Raw genomic sequence first — 19,381 nt, forward strand, 5'->3', positions numbered from 1 at the left:
TTAAAAAAACTGGAAGTCAATCTATCCAATAGTAGCATTTGTCTCATAAAAATAAAAATAATCTGAAAGATATCTTTAAGTATTTTATGCTTATTTGTGATTCCAAACACATGCCTACTTTCAATTGCTGCAGTAAAGTGTTAAATCAATGATTCGTCAAAACTGACGATTAGTCTTGAAGTGTAGTGTCTAAGTTCTCGTTTAAGCTAGTTATCCTCTTGATGAAAACCCCAACATGTAATACATCGTAATATTTGCAGACCGGTACTTGTAGTGATTGGATGCTAATTACTATCAATACTTGAATACTAATATTCAGAATTAATATGCTTAAGTTACCACCGGTCCATTTAAATGCTTTCAAGTCAACATTGTTAAATACTTTAATGTATTATCTAATCAATGCCTTCATTTTAATAATCCGATCATCTCCGTTAACATATGCATAATTAAATGAGGAATAATGAAAGAAGAATGAGAATCCCCATTACGAAAACCAAATGTCTGTAGTAATTAAATTTCACGTTCTTAGTTTAACGTATTTAATTTCTTAACTCGCATTTGCTGTCAATTTTGCTTTTGCTAGCTAACGTCTGAAAACATTTTCAATAAAAGAGGAATAGCAAAGATTAAGAAACCCTCAATAAGATACCGCCATCATTCATTAAATGCATGATTTTAAGGTAAAAACAATTTGCTAGTTTAGAAAGGAATTTTATTACGATAGAAAACGGGGAATAATTGTATACCATGAATACATATATATATATATGCAATGAAACTTTGTAAATAATATAAAAAGAAAACGGTCAGGGAGGGACTCGAACCCTCGACCTCACGATTAACAGTCGTGCGCAATAACCAACTATGCTACCCGACCTATAATGCTCCTGGTGAGGCTCGAACTCACGACCTTCCCCTATCATCATATGAGAGGGATGCTACCACCGACTGAGCTACAGAAGCATGCTTTAAACAAATGAAACTAATAGACATTATATTTGTATTTACTGATAATGCAGTATTCAATAAAATTGTTATTCTCTGCTATCGCGGTGGCTTGAAAAGGTTTGCTTCTGTATAGGTTTCATCATGACAATTATTGCAAAGTTGCTATCTATATTATTTATTCTTGGCAATGTGCAATACGGGAAGTTACGAGCACATTCTTTAAATAACACAAGTTGGTTGACATTATACTGAAGTTTAAAGCTGATGATAATCAGGACCATCGGAACCCTTCCAATAAACAGTGACTTCATAATCAAATGATATTTCAGATAGCTATATGTATATCTATAATGCAACGTAAGCTAACTACCTCCTGATGGTGTAGTTGGTTATCACACCCGGCTGTAATTATAAAGATACCGGTTGGTCGCTAGTTCGATTCTGGCTCAGGAGAAAATTTTTTATATCTTAAAAATATACTTTGTACTAGAGTCCATTGTTTAAAAACCCGCTGTCTTACCCTAAAATGATAGCGAAGGATTATGTTTGAAAACTTTAGAAAAGTTCATTGTAAATTTGTACAGTCATAAATTAACAAAAATGGTGACCAGTGAGGGATTCGAACCCTCGCATCTTTCGATACAGCAAGACTATCGTCCAAGTATTACTTGAGTGCTGCGCCATAGACCGCTCGGCCAACTGGCCTGTTGTTGAGTTAGTTTACTTAATTAAATATTTGATCATAAAATAAAAAAGAATTGTTAAAGAAGTTTTAAGAGTAATTTAAATGAACGGATATAATCAAATGGCTGATGCTACTGCAAAAAAATTTATCCTTTACAATTGTTTAAATATATTCTTCCCTGTGATATAAAGAAAATTTAACAGTATTTCTGACTAGATAAACTACTGAAACCGTATTTTACTGAGCACAGAAAGTCGCATCAAAAGGCAAGGAAATTTGAAGTAAAAAATAAATGAATGCATATATAAACCAAAAATTGTTGCTACAAATTGAAATTGCCATCCTCTACAGTGAGTCGTTTTACATAAAAGAACTACAAAGGACTATTTTAAGTGTAGTGTAGACGACGGAGGATAACTTCTTTGGTGGTTTACAAAAGTAAAAGCATTGTCCCTCATGAATGTTTAGTAAAATAATTCTCAAGCAACTAGCATAATTGATAAAAAATCAATGCTTTGGCCGGGAATCGAACCCGGGTCGAATCGATGGCAACGATTCATTATACCACTAAACCACCAAAGCTTAATGATATAATCTCAAAAATTGATTATTATATAAAATAGTTGATAATTCTACAATATGCATTGTCAAAAAATGCGTATAATTAGAGTCGTAAGAATTTATAAATAACTTTTTTTTTTGGGTAAGTGAATGTTTTTAGTTGCTTCGATCCTTAGTGGCAAATTATAGCAATATGAATGGGATAACTTATAGGCAACATTAAATTTAAACCGTACTCAATCGTAGCTTATCAACTGCCCCATAATTTTACTTTTTCCTAAATATATTGATAAGGTATAATTTTAAACTTAACAACGCGTCCCGAGTGGCTCAATCGGTTTAGAGCGTCTGACTCTTACGAATGGTATCAGAAGGTTGCGAGTTCGAGTCTCGCCTTGGGAGGTTAATTTTTCTTTTTATTGTTGAAAAAATCATTAAATGCTAGTGTATGAAGATTTTGAAAACTGTTTAAAAATATATATACACCACTTTTCCTTATACTGTAGAGTTTATCAATGGTTAACACACTTGCTATGTTCCAAAATTGCATTAGATCATAGACGACATTGCAAATCTAATCATATCCATTAAAGTATCATCCCAAACAGAAATAGTGGAATTAGCAAAGAAAAAGACAATAAAATTATTCCAAAAGCTAAACAGTTATATATATTGTATAATCAGCTAGTGTATAAAAATGGTCGCATGATGTAGTCGGTTATCATGTCGATCTAATAAGTCGAATGTCGCCGGTTCGAACCCGGCTGTGACCATGTTTTTTATTTTTTAATGAATCTCACAGTACACTATACATCAGTAAATTTCAAAAAAAAAATAAACAAAAAGTGGACAAGCCAGAACTCGAATCTGGGACCTCTTCCATGCTAAGGAAGCGTGATAACCATCTACACCACATGCCCATGGTTGATTTTTACTCTATGTTAGTCGATTATTACTTTCTTTGCTATTTGCTATTATTCTTTTCCAACGCACTTTGATACTACCCACGCTTATCATAGTATACAAATATAACATACATACAAATACAACATACATACATATATGTATATATATATATATTTACTACCACTGCAAATAATTGTTACACCTTTACTACTGTTGAGTTTTCCTCCGTTTTTTTATTTGTTTTTTCTATTGTTTTAAATTAATTATTAACTATCTTTCTTTTTAGTCCAAATACTCAAAAATACTTCAAACTAGCTTCATTAGTAACATTAACTAACTAAATTTTTTATTCAGTTTTTGTTTGTATATTTTTCAGCACTTAATATTTCTTAAGATAATTATTTTTACAGTTTCCCTCTTCTTTTTTTTTTTTTATTTAAATCCGATGCGAAAATAATTAATTACAAACAACAGATAATTAGTAATTACACTTTTGAAAAAAATGAGAACTACAATGGAACAAGTAAATAAAAAAAAAAATTTAATCCAACCAAAATTGCTGATCTCATTTTATTTAAAAAAGTAAAAATGATTTCATTCCAAAAGAATCGTTAATTAATGAAGCAGATATAATTTCTTTTTTAAAAGTAAAAAATTAAAAACTTAAAAACGATTGATCGTGCCAAGACTCGAACTTGGGACCGTCTGCGAACTGTAAATGTTAAGCAGAAATTATAACCATCTAAACCACACGACCAGACGTTGATGTAATTAGTAATAAAAATTATGTATACTCAAAAAAGAGCAAAACTTTTAATAGACTGCACTGCATGAGCTGATTTGTGAAAATTATTGAATTCAGATGAACCTACCGCTTTTAAAAGGATGAACACTAACGTAGGTTAATCAACATATTAAACTGCCATTATAAACAATCGTTAGTAAAGACTTAACAAACACTTTCCAAACAGTCAAAAAAAGTGCTGGTTATGGGGTTGTCTAATTCTAATTTTTAATGATTGCAAACGATTTACTGTATATGAGGGGGATCCTTTCCGAATTCACTGTCATTGCAACACTCAAGACCCGCTTTCACGTCCAACTTAAAAAGCTACCATTGTTAAAAATCCGCTCCATTTAATTTAATCTACACGATATAGTATTAGCGATGATAAAAATAAAAGTCCTTTAAAAAAAACTCCGTTGCGGGGAGTCGAACCCCGACCGCGTCGGTGAAAGCGACGAATCCTAGCCGTTGGACCACAACGGATTTCGATGACTTCCCTAATAAATTAGAGATAATAGAGCTATTAGCAAATCAATTTTAAATTTTGCTTTAAATAAGATATATGAGAATGGGTGATACCCCAGGTAAGTTTTTTTCCTTCTTTTTTTTAAATTTATTTTCAATCTTATCTTTTAAGTCCTTGAGAAGCCGCCATGTAAACAAAGTCATAAATAAATTTTCAAGCACATACAATAATAACTTAGCTGTAATTTGATGCAGAAAAAGTATCACAAAATTGTGTTTTCGACACACCTCAACTCAACAAGTCCGGGCAATATTTCAGTAAGAGTATTAAACCATTCATTATGTTATGCTTCAAGATGATAATACTATGTTCAACAAATCATTTGATTTTGTCACCCGGATCTATATTCACCATGAGAGTAATGAAAAAAGTTTAACTATTTAATTTCAAAATGCTATTTATTTAATAAAAGTTGTGTGTTATGTTACGAATCTTTGAATATTAAAGTTTACGAAAGTTCAAATTAGAAACACTTTGATTTCATTTTAAAAATACAATTATTTTAGTAGTGAATTTATTATATGAGAGATGGGACATATAAACTATTTTACTTATATACTATTGTTTACCCCGTAACAGTAAGGTCTCGTGGCCCAATGGTTAAGGCGCTTGACTACGGATCAAGAGATTCCAGGTTCGACTCCTGGCGGGATCGATCTTTTTGCACTAAATCAAAATTTTTGGTATTTTGGTTAAGTAAAGTCACAAAACAAAAACATGTGGAAAAATCGTAAAAGAATCCTCTCCCTCCGGGATTCGAACCCGGGCTGCAAGCGTGACAGGCTTGTGTACTACCCCTATACTAAAGGAGATTTGTTTGATTTTCTCCATCAACTAACCTAATTATAAGACTAACTATATTTAAACCTCTATTAAATAACTATCTTTAATATATTTCTTTTCAGCTGTCTTTGCTTTAATCTCGTACAACTCGTTTAATATCCGTTTTAACACTCATTTATTTTATGTAGCTCAAATACTCTTGCTGGTGTTTCATTTACTTTTTCTTTCGCAAGTCAAAAAAAAAATAATAATAATAAATTTTGTTTATAGTTATCAATTATCGTTAACTTTGTCTCATTCATCTTGGTTCAATTTTAGTTCAATAAACTAACTGACATATCTTTTTTTATCACACCTTAAGTTTGCTTGCGCAATGTTCTCTATTTACCAAACTTTTTACCACCTATTTGCGTCAATTTGACTCACTTTGATAACAAAGTAAAGATGCTATAATTTACATGAATGTGTAAAATACATAATTAGTTAACCGATGACTTACGTTGTCGAATAGTTGAAAACATATATATATTATTTTGGAAACAGACTAAAACATATAAATATATATATATATTTTTTCAAAGATTACTAGCTTTTCATTGATTGAGGTTGTGATTGCTTCAAATGTTTGCAATCTCACTCGCCATACTCACTTGGGTTTATCATGCATACATTACCGATCTACCTTTGATGGTGCTATCTTCTCGCTCACTCACGGACAATCAGAGCTGAATTAGCTTAGAATAACAATGTTGCCGAATAAATCGATTACAGTTACCGTATGAACATTACATCAAGTGCGGCAACAAAGGAGACGGAAAGTTTAAACTTAGTGAATTGATGTCGATGATGTCAGTCAATATAGTTACACATTTCAGCGTATTAACAAGAATTTATCAGTCCGCTTGCATTTTCAACAGCTTGCAATATTGCACCTAATAAATTCTCTGTAACTCTCAAAAATACTAGCACTTTAAGTATAAACGTTGTTAAAGTTTAAATTTTGTTTTATTTTACACTGAAGTAAATATTTATCCTACTGAATATGCAGCTCAAAGCGATAAAACAGTACAGCTTTTACGTCCGATGTGATTCATAAGTTAGCAATGTAAAAAGGGCCGATTTAGCAGTCGCCTTGCATAAGCATGTTTGCATCAGTATCTGCAAAGCAGTATACATGTCGATTTAGATCAGCAAAAATCAACAAAGTAAAGTAATAGTAAGCATTTTATCAAATATGTTTGCTTGATGAAATAACACACTTTGACATTGCTATGGACGCTAGTAATATATATCCTCAATTATAAAGCGACAATCAATAAACGATTTCTGTCCCTTCTGTTAAATTCTCGTGTATGTTTTGAAAAGTTATTAAGTAAAAGTCCATAAATATTTGTGCCCACAATAAAATCTCAAAACATCAATATTCACGCCTAAATTTCATAAATTTGAAATTTAAAAAGTAAAAACACCTCCAAAAAAAAAGCAACATAGACGAGAGACTGCGCAAAGTAAAATTTGGCGACTAAACCGAAAGCCTCGATATCATCTATATTTAATGACTACTTAAGTTGAGAATAGTATTCGATTTTTTACACTTTTAAAGGAGGACGAAATGTGACATTATGTTCATTTTTCTTGTTTGTTAAACTCCATAACCACCACCATGCTCTTTTGTTTTAAAATAACATTGACAAAAATCATTTTCTAACGCATATTTGGAAATCATAAACACCAATCTATAATTGCTTTAGTTTTTGAGAAGCATAACTAAATCATCCTCTCAAATACAAGGATACTATTTTGGACAGAATGGATGGATATTGACAGTTCAAATCGTTGCGATACTTTTTATTCTTATAATATGGAATTACAAATACCGTGATTAGCCTTACTCCGCATTAGGGTACTGAAAACATCTAAACCCATCCTACTCTATCTTGCGGTGACTGCTTATCTTTTGCAACCCACATATCGGTTTTCATTGTGTATCATCTTCCTGGATATCCTTTGTAATAGTTTAATCGTAGTAGATAAACAAGCAATGAGTAAGAAAAAAAATGTAGTACGACGATGATGTGTTTTCTCAAGATGATAACGGATCTAGCTTCGCCATCAATAAGTATGAGACAAAGGAGTCCATCTTTGATGAAACATCCATTTGCCTGTTGTACATTTTTGCAGGACAACCAGCCTGAGCACAAGAGACATGGTGTACTAGACTTTGTGCGGAATGTCTACTTCAAAACTCGCATCTTTATATCTGATATATAGAGATATAGAGATATAGAGAGAGGCTGATGATTTATAAACACAAACGATAAGACTTGTAACATGAAGTTTATCGAAAAAGTCAATCTTTAAATTCCTTTCTGAACCTCTCTGTTATGTCAGTGCTTCGGTACCATGCTTTTAGTGCGGTCATTTAAAGGCATAGCGATGATAGTTCTAAAGTTACTGTATTGATCAATTGGAAGAACATCCAAATAAAAAAAAGTATGCAAAATGCTAGTATTATCAGTAACTGCAAATAAAAAAAAGATAACAAAAATTTACAGGATCATCGAGAAGAGTAGATACTGATAATATTGAGATCCACAGCACTCAACAACAGTCTTGGATTTATTTAGCCATTTGCTTAACTTACTGTTTCAACAATATTGTTGTTTGGCATCGCCATAAATATATGACCTAGAAGTAAAATTCGTGTTGTCGAAACAATTCCAATCGGTTCACTTTTCTCTTTCAAAAGTATATCGAAGTAGGAATGATGTACTCCCAACTGCGGATGGAAAAAGTTCTTTATCGATTTTAATATCTGGTGTTGTGGAAAAAAACGAAATACGATCAAAATTGAGAAAATTAAGAAAGAATATGAATATGGTTTTACTTATTTTACTACCCATGATGTCGTTGGTTAAAGACATGATGTTAAGGGTGAACCGCAGCATATTGGTCGTTTTTAATTAAGGAATTGAATGACTTTCAAAGATGCACAGTAATCCTTCCTTAATCACCATTTTAGATTTATTAATTTCAACATACGCTCTCCATGTACTTGGAATCGAATTGAGAACTTGTTATGCCACAAATGAATATCTTTTTATTGAGTAACATCGTTAATAAAGCAAATGCTTCACGGTATTTTTTGAAATCTTTGACAGTATTTGTTCAGCTGGGATGGATGATAATTTGACGAGGCACATTCCTTATACGCAAACGAAAGATACAATTTCGCTTTGGCAAAACATTGCAAATGTTGCAATTGTCCCAATTATATATGCATCATTAAATTTGCTTAGCATTACTTTTTCCTTGGTAGTTACATTCAGTGCCAAACAACCGCTTTAACCTTTCATACAAAACTTTTGTGTATTCACAGAAGCATCCACTGGGCGGGAAACCATTTTTCTTGTTTCTGCATGTATTCTTAGAAGAGATTTAAGCTTTCCCTTGAATTTTCGAATGTTGATAAAAACAAAATAATAGACTTTGGAAAGGTGATTCAATGAATAAACATGAAACGTTCACCGTACATTAATTAAGCATCCTTTTCGACCACCCTGACTTGTTCTCTCATCACATCTTGATAACCATTTACACGAGAGATTTAAATGAAGAAGAATGAAAGATTCACTTTGACGAGTCTTGGAACCCCTAACTTGGAAAGGCACAGATCATGATTGCTACAAAAGCATTTGCACTCGGTTTCAGCTATAGGAAGTGTGATTGGTCGTACATGATGGATTGACATTCTCGTCTATTTGGATCACATACAGAAGACAAGCCAAGTCAGAGCAGACAATACGTATGCGATTGAGACATTATTTTTGTGAAATTTATGATTCTTCCACATGTTTGAATGATGTAGAAGATGTACAGGAAACTTTTAATGATGATACGATATCGGTTCAATCACAATTCATAAGCGAAACGAATGCCAAATACTAATACTATATATCCATGAATCATTTACCAATAGTATTTTTACTGTTCGTGAATGCTGAGAAAGTTTATGTCTAATGTATTAGCTGTGTCAACCATTTATAGTGTGAAGCCACTTTCCACTTGCAACGCTAAGGATACCGAGACGCAGGATACCTAGACGCATAAATACATTATGCTAGTGGCACGGCCAAAATTATTTACTCCAAAGTCTTTATCCTCTTCGTTTATATCGCTAACAAGAAATCGTAGTCACAAATGTACATACGTTGAAACATTTGAACAACGTACAACAAGCCAATAATGACAAGAATGGAGATGAAAGTGGTGATGGTTAGTGGTAGTCGTGGTAGTAATGGAAGTGGTAAGTGGAAGTGGTGGTGGTGGTGGTAGTGCTTGTGGTAAGTGGAAGTGGTAGTGGTAGTGGTGCTGTGCTGATGCTGGCGCCGATACTGGTGATGATGTTGATGCCTATACTGACACTAGTACTGACACTAGATGACACTAGTACTGGTACTAATGGTACCATTCAACTTGGCAAGTATAAGACTTATGTGTGTAAGTGGTAAAAAATCAATGAGTAAACTCCACTAAGAAAATTTCACAACTCCGTTGATTCTTTTGAGTATACAAACATGAACGTTCAAGTTTTACCTTTGTTAATTCAATTCTAATTATACTGGTTTGTACTTGCTAAGCATGTCCTGTTCACTTATCTAATTCGTTTCAATTGCGGCAACTCTGGTCCGATTTATAATTCGAAGAACTGAGTTTTTACCCTTTGGATAAAGTTTTTCAACATACTTACAATGATTATGGTCTCCACTCCTGACGTAGGTCCATGTGGTAATAGAACACAAACTTCAAAATCTCATCACTATATTATACTTGGTACAACATGCAATACCGATTGTATATACCGAATACAGTTTCCTATTGCAATGAATGTGATTTAATCATTTTATGGGAGTTTTTTCATTCAAAACTGCTTTAAATCTAAAAACTCTTCTTTATTCTTGACACTCGTATATGTTGTCTGATATTCCTATTCGTGTTTCAATAACGAAGTTTACTTTCATTCAAATAAATAGAACCAATCAAGTTTACTAGTGCTTATTTTTTTCTTTTTTAATAAAAAGAATGAATATTAGGTGTATGATATGAATACGTTTTTGTTTGTTTGTTTGCAAATTAAAATTAAAAACAACAAAAAATTAAAGCTACTGATTTAACTTTGCTTATTCCATAACACTTCTTACTCAATCTCACATAACCGTTGCATTCATTATATAGCTTAGCTTCAATGAAAGTGGTCAATAAATGTAAAAATAAGTAATTCAGCCTTGCTCAATTGCACCGTTTTTCCAAATGTCGCATGAACACTCAAGTAAAGATGTGACAAAATAAATAAGAATAAAAATAAAAATAAATTTACAAATCAGAGTTTAAACCCAATGTATTCCCAAAAAAGAGTTTATCACAAACCAAACAAGATAGATATGAAATGAAAAGTTAAATAAATAAAAATGGATCGAATGGTTAGAATTATTAGATCAAGGTAAGTTTGCTTGGGAAAGATTCATGAGTATTTATAATAAACATATAATTCTCAAATAGCTTAATGAAGTAATGGTGACTGAGCTACAAAGGCAAGGAAATAAGTTTTTAAAAAATTTCAAAATGCTGTTAATAAAATATATGTAGTAAAATTACAAATACCAAAGACATTTCGGAAAATTCATCCTTCAAAGTTCTTGTTCTTCCAAACTTCGGTATACTTTCCACACGATATTTATCAATTACCATCAGACTTCTAAAGAGCTTAATTTACTCATTTTATCGCTGGTAATCTTGGTAAAATCAGTGTTTATATCATTTGTGTAAATATTGATGGTTGTTAACATTTTCTGAAACAATTGCTGATATGAAAGACTATTAAAAGTCCTGTTTCAAAAATTGAGATAAAGATTTTGGAAAACATAGATACATGTACATCATCGCTTAGCACTTTGAGAAAGAGATAATAATAGAATCATATTTACCCCAAACTAATTCATGGGTGATTGATGAAAACATCAACCATTGTTTCATTTCATAAAGCAACACTGGGTGAGCACTAAATAGACGGAACCAAATGATGTGAGGTTCATGATGGGTTCATCGTTTCCATTCAGTTTACACACCATACGAAGAGGAAAAAGAAGTTATTAAAAAAGTACAAGCGATGCCGTCAGTTGGATATAAAGAAACGAGAGCTAGTACGTATTACCACACCACCACAATTTAACCCGATTAGGCAAACATCAAGAGTCCTGCAAAGACCGAATCAATCGGTACATGTCTCGCTGAAAAACTTTATAGTTGAATGTTGTCTCCATTTCTTGTGATATGAGTTTCAAGTTTTGATCTTTTTTAAAATCGTCATCAATCATTTCATCATTTCATCTTTTTGTTTGTTTGTTTTTTTAATTTTTAAACAATATCGAACTTTAATTACTGGAGTTCAGCCGACTGGAGATGTAAAAGTCTTTATCGTTTTTTGTTGACAATCATACTCGAAAAAAAAGAAATCAAATCAGAATTGAACACGAAGTATGACCCGAATTGCTCTAGTACACGTGATGTCGTCATGGCAAGAAATTTTGGTGATGTGGGTCTACTAATCCAATAATAGCGACTTCCTTACTTATTAAGAGACTTGAAGGCAGTTCAAAATACCTGTGTCTGCTCACATATGCAGCTTCCGGAATCTGTTTTCATCCTACATATTCTTACCCTTCTACTACTCATTCACTTTATGTTTACCCTAGCAAAATGAAGTAACATTGTTTAAAAAGAATTGGTCGAAAGCATCAAGACTATCAAGCTTAAATACATTCAGTAACGAAATTAGTCATATAAAGTCTTTCGTAATACACAAATTTTTTAGCGCACACGTTATTCCTGCTTAAAGCTCGTTTCTCTTCATCCATTTTACACAGATAGTGTGATCACGAAGAATTACTAATAAAACATTGAGGCGTTATGAGATCTATGTCGCTTCGCAAAACCGTATCTTAGTACGACATAAAGTTGCTTTTGGACTTGAACGTTGACTAAATAAATGTGTTGCCTGATTGTACATGATATATTATCAGCTTTGTCAAGGGAAAAACCGAGACCGAAGAAAGTTAAAACTGAGAGAAATTCTAGATATGCTACTATAAGTGCTCTTTGTCATGAGAGAAACATGATTCTACGTGTCTGATTCACGCAAAGGATGCATCAATATACCTTCTTTTAATTACAGGATGATGCATTTTTAATTTGTTATTGTTGTGAATTCTATGTCAACTGTTTGCTAATATAGGCGGCGCAGAGATATGAAAACCAAACCGTGACAATACACCTAAGCTAAAAGGTCAACGCACGCCTAAACTAGCAGCTCAACTCATGATTGGACTAATAATTTAAAACTAAAACTAAAACCTAAACCTATTTTACAAATAAAACTCATAATTAGGCTAACAACCCTACCCATCAACTAACGACTTGACGGTATGCTATTCCTTCTTTTTTTTAAAGCTTCACTACCATCGAAATATATATAACAGTAGTAAAATTGTAAACTTTTATTTTTATACCATAGTAGTATGGCTATGATTGGAAGGTTGTAGTGTCAGTCAAGTTGGAAAAACTGTTGGCACTTTTTTTCTGAATCAATGGAATTCTTATCAAACACATGCAAACGTATAAAGAAGACTTGAATAGATAATCTTTGAATTCAAACAAATCCTAGTCAACTGAACAACGCATCTACCTCAGCAGTCCTTGGGAAATGTATAAATAGGCAAGCATTAAACTTTTATATATAAAACCATCGAGATCTCTATTTTTAACTCGGTGGTTTCTTTCACAAGACTTACTTCAAGAACGACAACACATCCTGACAGTTAATTCATTAATACTAATACTATCGAGGATTCTGTCATCCAAGTGGAATGAACATGGGCATCAAAGGAATGTTTCCTCAAAGTGAGAACTATAGTGTTGCAAGAGCGAATACTTGGTCGCTTAGAACAAAACGAATTACTGTCATTAGGATATGCTCAAAAGTGTGGCGCTATATCTTGTATCTATTGCTACGTTCATTCATTGATCCAACAGCATGGGTATAGAAAGAAGACGATAAGCAGGAGTTGCGCAAACGAAGTTATGGAGTTTCTTGCATGCATGCATGTTTTGGCATAAAGCTGGTACTTCGAAATATGCCTATGAAATCTCTACCTGCTTTGCACCCTAAATATAACGTGTCGTCTTGTAGCTGCATGTGAATTACAACGATTGATAGATGAAAAACAAATCGACTTGTTGCCCATTTCATCGTTTCAAACGACTGGTAGTGTTGCTTGTGTCCATATCCATACTATGTCCGTGTGTTTTGCTTTATTACACTTGGTCAAAGAAATCTATATGATGTTCTTTACGAAACCCACAAAGTCATTAGGGATATCATTCGAACAGAAGGGTATGTATGCAAAATACACTACAAGGACTAAGCCCAAGCACCGTATTGTTTCAGTCTCGAAGTAATTCTATGTACCCGTGCATTGGAGATGCGTTTAATTAACATGGTGCGATTGGACTTGAGTGAGCTGACAGCACTGTATGAGGGTCTGTTTGCCAAGATTCAGGACTTGTTGAAAGAGTTATTACAACTACAACTATAATTATAACTACAACTATAACTATAACTGCAACTATAACTACAACGATAAGAACTATCACTACTCTGAAGACAACGATGTGTTTTCTCAAGATGATAACGGATCTAGCTTCGCCATCAATAAGTATGAGACAAAGGAGTCCATCTTTGATGAAACATCCATTTGCCTGTTGTACATTTTTGCAGGACAACCAGCCTGAGCACAAGAGACATGGTGTACTAGACTTTGTGCGGAATGTCTACTTCAAAACTTGCATCTTTATATCTGATATATAGAGATATAGAGATATAGAGATATAGAGAGAGGCTGATGATTTATAAACACAAACGATAAGACTTGTAACATGAAGTTTGTCGAAAAAGTCAATCTTTAAATTCCTTTCTGAACCTCTCTGTTATGTCAGTGCTTCGGTATTATGTTTTAATGCAGTCACTTGAGGCGTTGTCCTAATAGGTGCAAAGTTACCGTATATTTAGGTTTCATGTTTGTGATTACTGGAGAACGACTGTGAAGAGACCAACCGTATCGTGTTTTTTCCAATTGTGATCTTCCAATGCTTAATAAATACGAAATCTTATTTCGATTTACAGGCTGGGCATTCACGAAACATAGCGTTTTTACATTTCTACAGGCACACTATAAACAACTTGCAATATCTGCCATCACTTTATTTCTCCAACTTTGTTCAAGTTAAAAGTGGCAGAAAGTGTTTCCCGATATGAGATAACCCAACGCATATGTTGTTGCAAAAACTAAACGCCCATTCATCAAGCGAGTCGAGATGAGAGGAATCATTGTATAAAAGGCTAGCATGTAAAAGCTGGAAGAAGGAAAGAACACGGGATATGTAATGGAACATGGGAAATTGATATGGACATTGATATGGACCTTGATATGGACATTGATATGAACATGAATATGGTATAGAGAACTACATCGACACAGAAAAGAAAACAAAAGTTGCTAAAATGACAAAGGTGCCGAATCAACAGGCCATAGTACCGATGGAATCCAAATACAATCCAAGAATCATTCAAACATCGCAAACATCTTTGCTCGACATTGTTGTTTTGAACAACTACTAAGAGTTGCAAATGTGAAAGCAACAACATTCAACGTATCTACAAATTTCTCGCTGTTTTGCATATACATTTCTATTTAATAGTGAATTAGCGTATAAGAAAGAAATGGAGCTTTTTTGGATTACAAGTGATAAGAGTAGGTGTAGGAGTAGGACTCATTTATTGAATCTGGTGATTTGCGTCGGAAGGTTGAGAATATAAAGAGCGTGTGAAACTAAGCCATGTAATCTAAAACTTTACCGAAACTTTCAGATCTCGCCTATTTACCGATCCAATTGCTAGTGCAGTAATAGTTGCTTGAATTTTCACCGGATGAATCTTCTCTTGAATAAAACCGCCAATAAGAGCTAGTCAAGTTGACTACTGAAAATATACGATATTGAAGATGGCGTATGTAGTGCTTGTAATGGTCTGGTGGATGGTGGAAGCTTTCCACTCTTACTTAGCATTCAGTATTACACAAATGGATTAAGGAGAAGCGGTAAACGATTTTATGAGGTTCGTTTATTATAATGGGTTGAGTGACACGATTCAAATTGAGTCAAAATATTTTTCGAAGATAATCCGCCAATTTTCTATAACTCATATATTAATGCATTCGTTCAAATGATATTAATACATACGTGTAAATAAGGGACAAATAGGTATAAAAAACACGGCGATAAGAAATGGAATTAATATTTTGCAACATGACAACTAGACATTATTTCGTCCGTAAACTTTAATAGTCCACGACAACAAAGCGACAATAGCAGTCGTTTATTATTTGGTCTTCATTATGTCAACAAGCTATTTGAAGGGATTTATGTAAAGTATGTATTTACATTTGATCATTAGACTATTTGCTTTGGAAGAATGATAGTGATAATAATGATAATGATAATGATAATGATAATGATAATGATAATGATAATGATAATAATAATAATAATATGTTTTTTTATTCTCCTACAACTATTTCATATCGTCAATCTTCAAATTTTTCAACATGATTGGATAATGATTACTTATAAAATATATATATATATATATATACATTCATTATATACATTATATACATTATACTTGAACACCCCAATTGGCTATATAATTAGAGTCAGTATTTTGCTAAACTTTTATATCGCGAACATCAGCATTACTTGTATACTTACTAAAAATTCATAAACAATTTGGTAATTAATCATTGAAAATAATAAAGTTAATGCTTTGTATATACATTCTAACAGTCTAAAGTAGAGATTGGAAGAGAAAAAGTTAAAGATTGAATGAGTGTTTAGTCAAATTGATCGACATTATTGAAAACCAAGAGAAATCGATCGAGCTAAATAACATTGAGCACTTGAATAATTATAATTTAGACGGAAAAATAAATAGTTTCCGAACAACATGGAGACATATGTCCTTGACTTTTTAATCTGAGAAATGTTCAAATAGATTAAACCTCTAGTGTATCCTTACCATGATAGCCAAAAATAAATCCAATCAAATTTATCATTCTGAATAATTGGGATCGCAATTTTTGATTGAGGCTTTTTGCCTTAGTATATTTAGTAACAAAAATGTCCTTTCTTGGATTTTTATAACCAAAGAGAATATGTTTTTATATCGGGCTAATCCTAATAGGGAGTTATTATAATAAGGGATATATATATTTGAAATGTTATGCTAATCATACGTTCGGTAGGTATGAGTGAAATCTTCCTTCTATTTCCTTTTAAGTATTAGTTGAGTCTTCTTTTGATATTTCAGTTTCAGGTTCGCAATTTTAGGCCATTGGCAAGGCGAGCGATTTGAACATATGCATTCGATTCATCGATTCCGTAGAAAATTGACGATCAAATCGGTCAGTACGTTAGTTGCAGTGTAGTATGACAGCATGATAACATGACATTATTAAATGTTGCAATGGAAATGTACAATAACAAAGTAAGTACAAACATATATTTTTTTTTATTAAACAATTATTATAGTTAAAAGAATGATAAATGATGTTTATAATAATTCGTCTCCCCAAAACAAACAAACAAACTAATGTTTGTTTCTAGATTCTAATATTTACCCTAACACAATGTACTGTAGAATTAAATCAATTTCATTCTTTGCTCAACGTAGTTAATCAAGTAAAATTCATTAACTGATGACCAGGAACAAATCAGGAAACCGAGTTTTTTTGGCATCTTTTCTATTATATGTATATTGATTGTCTATTGTATATATATATATAACTTCGCTGTATAATACTAATCATAAGAGGCAATGGGAATGGTTGACGTCACATCTACGACATGAATGGAAGAATATAATCTTTGTTATAACGGTAATAATAAACTTGATCAGTTTATGACTAATTTTTTGCTACTCTATTTCTCTGTCTACGTACGCCAGTTGCTCATACTTACTATATCTTTAGTTAAAGTATGTGGCATAACAATTGAGTAAATAAAAATAAAAAAAATAAACACTTTTTAAATATGGTACTTGATTTATAAACACACATGTTTAAGTATATGTACATATACAAACCAACGAAATGTAATAATACATCCAAGTGATAAGAATGCAAAAACTTATTCAACAGCAGATACACCGTTTCTTCTGTTTATAACAGCATAACGTAACATATAGAATTGGAGACAATATAAGGTCTTGTTGAGTTGTTATACCTTTCGAGGTAATAACGGTTGATTGGAAGAGCTAGAGTTCTGCGGTAAACCCATATTCCTAAATCAAGCTTTAACCATCGAAAAAGTATGAGTCGCAGAAGTGATTTTTAAATCAAATTAGGCTGTAATTAAATAATATTATACAAATACCATGAAGGCTATCCATTTTGAAAAAACATATTCAATGTCTAGATTTTACGATTTTCCTTCCTCAAATCAAGCGTAGGAAATTTACATTCCGTAACTTGACGGTTCCATAATGATGCAAGATTCCATATACGTAATACTACGTTTCCATCGGTAACTTTAAAAACTTACTACATTTTTATTTCCTTAGCATTTAAATAGTCGTTGTCAACCGCACTTCCTTTTCGACTCGTTTCTTTAACGTAGCATGAAGAATCCTCACATTCGACATGACTGATAAAAGCTGATGATACTGTTTTTGCTCCTTAAAATCTATCCGTAGAAAAATAATGCGCTTTGAGTAAGAAAACTATACAGAAGCTGCATCTAAAAAACCCGAATATCTTAATTGACTATTGTAAAAGTGTTAGTTTACAGATTTTTGGTAACGAGATAAGCAACGGAGCATGCATATGATTACCTAAGTATAACTTGTACACAATGATTTGGTGGTTTGTAAAAATGAATCCTTAAAGAATGCTACAAAGAAGTAACTCAAAATTCCAACCATACTATGCTAATAGAAACGTGAGGCAGAAATAGAAATAATGGGATTATTGGGATAGTTGAAAAAATGCTGGAGTTAAACTGAGTCTCCACAAGTATTTACATAAACATTCCTTTCGAAGTATTTCATTCATCTTGCGTGTCTGCACACACTACTATCATACAGTTTCTTCTCCCAAACACAATCAAATTAAAGAACGGTTCCATAAGCAGTAGAATCAAAGTTTCGAAAAGATACGGCCAATAACAAAGTCAGCTTTGATTTTTATCACCGATTGCTGTAATTTGTAACTGGCACAACACAATTTTCGAAATTGGATTGTTTATGAATAAGCTATCGTGCTTTTCGTATAACTTAGTGTATCTTAGCTTCCTTTGGGCTATAATCATTGTCTCTGGCTTTTCATCTTGTAGTCTTTCTCAATCGCCGGTTCCATTTTCTTCAATCTTCTATTCAATTGGATCCTATTCTCATCCGGAATGCTTTTCTTCCGCGGAAAACAAATTACCGAATTTGTAAACCGTGACGATTTTTTTTTATTTACTCAAATTTTTTATAATTGGATATACAATTGTCTCGTGCATTCAGAATGAATAAGTTGGAACTAATGCATGTCGGGGTTTTTCACAATCATTTATTTGTTTTATTTGTTAATTTAAACTTTCTTGCAGGCATTCACAAGTTTTTTGTAATCCTGGTCGATGTGCTGTCGTCGAGAGCGTTACCATCGCTGCTATATACATCAGTTTAATTAGCAACACTTTTGATGGCTACACTGATTTTATAGATTAAAAAAAACTGTAATAAATCACCAAACCTTTTAAAAATTACTTGCCCATTCTTTCAAAATACAAAATACAAAATTGACTTGAAGAGCCTATGATCTGATTTTTTCAACTTGTACGACCTCTACCTTGTCATCTTTCTTTTGATACTTTATACATAATGGCAAACAGAATGCACAAATGAATGCGGAGGTTCAATTCCTTCTTTTTCTCTCTCACACTTAACACTCAGTATTTTAGTAAATCATGAAGACAAATCTTTGATGAATGCCTGTTCAAACTCTTTAGTAGTGTATATAGTCACAGGATC

The 19,381-nt window shown here is 32.6% G+C and overlaps 15 long non-coding RNA genes and 13 other non-coding genes across 28 annotated transcripts; 13 read left to right on the plus strand and 15 right to left on the minus strand.

Moving 5' to 3' along the window:
- Positions 1 to 221: 221 nt before the first annotated feature.
- Positions 222 to 669, plus strand: SPOM_SPNCRNA.5253. The gene has a single exon (NR_194608.1). It is a non-coding gene; the product is annotated as a centromere proximal lncRNA (long non-coding RNA).
- Positions 670 to 806: 137 nt separating this feature from the next.
- Positions 807 to 880, minus strand: SPOM_SPBTRNAASN.01. Its single transcript has one exon. It is a non-coding gene; the product is annotated as a tRNA-Asn (tRNA).
- Positions 881 to 885: 5 nt separating this feature from the next.
- SPOM_SPBTRNAMET.05 lies at positions 886 to 966 on the minus strand. Its single transcript is given in 2 exon segments — positions 886 to 921; positions 929 to 966. It is a non-coding gene; the product is annotated as a tRNA-Met (tRNA).
- Positions 967 to 1,321: 355 nt separating this feature from the next.
- On the plus strand, positions 1,322 to 1,405 carry SPOM_SPBTRNATYR.02. Its single transcript is given in 2 exon segments — positions 1,322 to 1,359; positions 1,370 to 1,405. It is a non-coding gene; the product is annotated as a tRNA-Tyr (tRNA).
- A 150-nt stretch (positions 1,406 to 1,555) lies between these two features.
- SPOM_SPBTRNALEU.06 lies at positions 1,556 to 1,656 on the minus strand. The gene is given in 2 exon segments: positions 1,556 to 1,599; positions 1,619 to 1,656. It is a non-coding gene; the product is annotated as a tRNA-Leu (tRNA).
- Positions 1,657 to 2,147: 491 nt separating this feature from the next.
- On the minus strand, positions 2,148 to 2,218 carry SPOM_SPBTRNAGLY.07. The gene has a single exon. It is a non-coding gene; the product is annotated as a tRNA-Gly (tRNA).
- Positions 2,219 to 2,516: 298 nt separating this feature from the next.
- On the plus strand, positions 2,517 to 2,599 carry SPOM_SPBTRNALYS.07. Its single transcript is given in 2 exon segments — positions 2,517 to 2,555; positions 2,563 to 2,599. It is a non-coding gene; the product is annotated as a tRNA-Lys (tRNA).
- A 297-nt stretch (positions 2,600 to 2,896) lies between these two features.
- SPOM_SPBTRNAILE.05 lies at positions 2,897 to 2,970 on the plus strand. The gene has a single exon. It is a non-coding gene; the product is annotated as a tRNA-Ile (tRNA).
- Positions 2,971 to 3,043: 73 nt separating this feature from the next.
- Positions 3,044 to 3,117, minus strand: SPOM_SPBTRNAALA.08. Its single transcript has one exon. It is a non-coding gene; the product is annotated as a tRNA-Ala (tRNA).
- Positions 3,118 to 3,777: 660 nt separating this feature from the next.
- Positions 3,778 to 3,860, minus strand: SPOM_SPBTRNAVAL.05. The gene is given in 2 exon segments: positions 3,778 to 3,813; positions 3,823 to 3,860. It is a non-coding gene; the product is annotated as a tRNA-Val (tRNA).
- A 441-nt stretch (positions 3,861 to 4,301) lies between these two features.
- On the minus strand, positions 4,302 to 4,373 carry SPOM_SPBTRNAGLU.06. Its single transcript has one exon. It is a non-coding gene; the product is annotated as a tRNA-Glu (tRNA).
- Positions 4,374 to 4,998: 625 nt separating this feature from the next.
- Positions 4,999 to 5,071, plus strand: SPOM_SPBTRNAARG.06. Its single transcript has one exon. It is a non-coding gene; the product is annotated as a tRNA-Arg (tRNA).
- An 86-nt stretch (positions 5,072 to 5,157) lies between these two features.
- SPOM_SPBTRNAASP.05 lies at positions 5,158 to 5,228 on the plus strand. Its single transcript has one exon. It is a non-coding gene; the product is annotated as a tRNA-Asn (tRNA).
- A 355-nt stretch (positions 5,229 to 5,583) lies between these two features.
- Positions 5,584 to 7,808, plus strand: SPOM_SPNCRNA.359. Its single transcript, NR_150755.1, has one exon. It is a non-coding gene; the product is annotated as a centromeric lncRNA (long non-coding RNA).
- On the minus strand, positions 5,828 to 9,596 carry SPOM_SPNCRNA.5254. Its single transcript, NR_194609.1, has one exon. It is a non-coding gene; the product is annotated as a centromeric lncRNA (long non-coding RNA).
- Positions 9,183 to 11,877, plus strand: SPOM_SPNCRNA.360. Its single transcript, NR_150757.1, has one exon. It is a non-coding gene; the product is annotated as a centromeric lncRNA (long non-coding RNA).
- On the minus strand, positions 10,382 to 11,937 carry SPOM_SPNCRNA.5255. Its single transcript, NR_194610.1, has one exon. It is a non-coding gene; the product is annotated as a centromeric lncRNA (long non-coding RNA).
- A 134-nt stretch (positions 11,938 to 12,071) lies between these two features.
- Positions 12,072 to 12,722, minus strand: SPOM_SPNCRNA.5256. Its single transcript, NR_194611.1, has one exon. It is a non-coding gene; the product is annotated as a centromeric lncRNA (long non-coding RNA).
- Positions 12,514 to 13,601, plus strand: nam6. Its single transcript, NR_150758.1, has one exon. It is a non-coding gene; the product is annotated as a centromeric lncRNA nam6 (long non-coding RNA).
- Positions 12,756 to 15,542, minus strand: SPOM_SPNCRNA.5257. The gene has a single exon (NR_194612.1). It is a non-coding gene; the product is annotated as a centromeric lncRNA (long non-coding RNA).
- Positions 13,917 to 15,751, plus strand: SPOM_SPNCRNA.362. The gene has a single exon (NR_150759.1). It is a non-coding gene; the product is annotated as a centromeric lncRNA (long non-coding RNA).
- A 186-nt stretch (positions 15,752 to 15,937) lies between these two features.
- Positions 15,938 to 16,031, plus strand: SPOM_SPNCRNA.363. Its single transcript, NR_150760.1, has one exon. It is a non-coding gene; the product is annotated as a centromeric small non-coding RNA (non-coding RNA).
- A 56-nt stretch (positions 16,032 to 16,087) lies between these two features.
- SPOM_SPNCRNA.364 lies at positions 16,088 to 17,158 on the plus strand. The gene has a single exon (NR_150761.1). It is a non-coding gene; the product is annotated as a centromeric lncRNA (long non-coding RNA).
- On the minus strand, positions 16,153 to 17,066 carry SPOM_SPNCRNA.5258. Its single transcript, NR_194613.1, has one exon. It is a non-coding gene; the product is annotated as a centromeric lncRNA (long non-coding RNA).
- A 36-nt stretch (positions 17,159 to 17,194) lies between the features above and the next one.
- On the plus strand, positions 17,195 to 18,466 carry SPOM_SPNCRNA.365. Its single transcript, NR_150762.1, has one exon. It is a non-coding gene; the product is annotated as a centromeric lncRNA (long non-coding RNA).
- Positions 17,462 to 17,662, minus strand: SPOM_SPNCRNA.5259. Its single transcript, NR_194614.1, has one exon. It is a non-coding gene; the product is annotated as a centromeric lncRNA (long non-coding RNA).
- On the minus strand, positions 17,865 to 18,127 carry SPOM_SPNCRNA.5260. The gene has a single exon (NR_194615.1). It is a non-coding gene; the product is annotated as a centromeric lncRNA (long non-coding RNA).
- On the minus strand, positions 18,203 to 18,994 carry SPOM_SPNCRNA.5261. Its single transcript, NR_194616.1, has one exon. It is a non-coding gene; the product is annotated as a centromeric lncRNA (long non-coding RNA).
- Between the last annotated feature and the right edge of the window lie 387 nt (positions 18,995 to 19,381).

This window comes from Schizosaccharomyces pombe (assembly GCF_000002945.2).
Source record: "Schizosaccharomyces pombe strain 972h- genome assembly, chromosome: II".
Classification (NCBI taxonomy): Eukaryota; Fungi; Ascomycota; class Schizosaccharomycetes; order Schizosaccharomycetales; family Schizosaccharomycetaceae; genus Schizosaccharomyces; species Schizosaccharomyces pombe.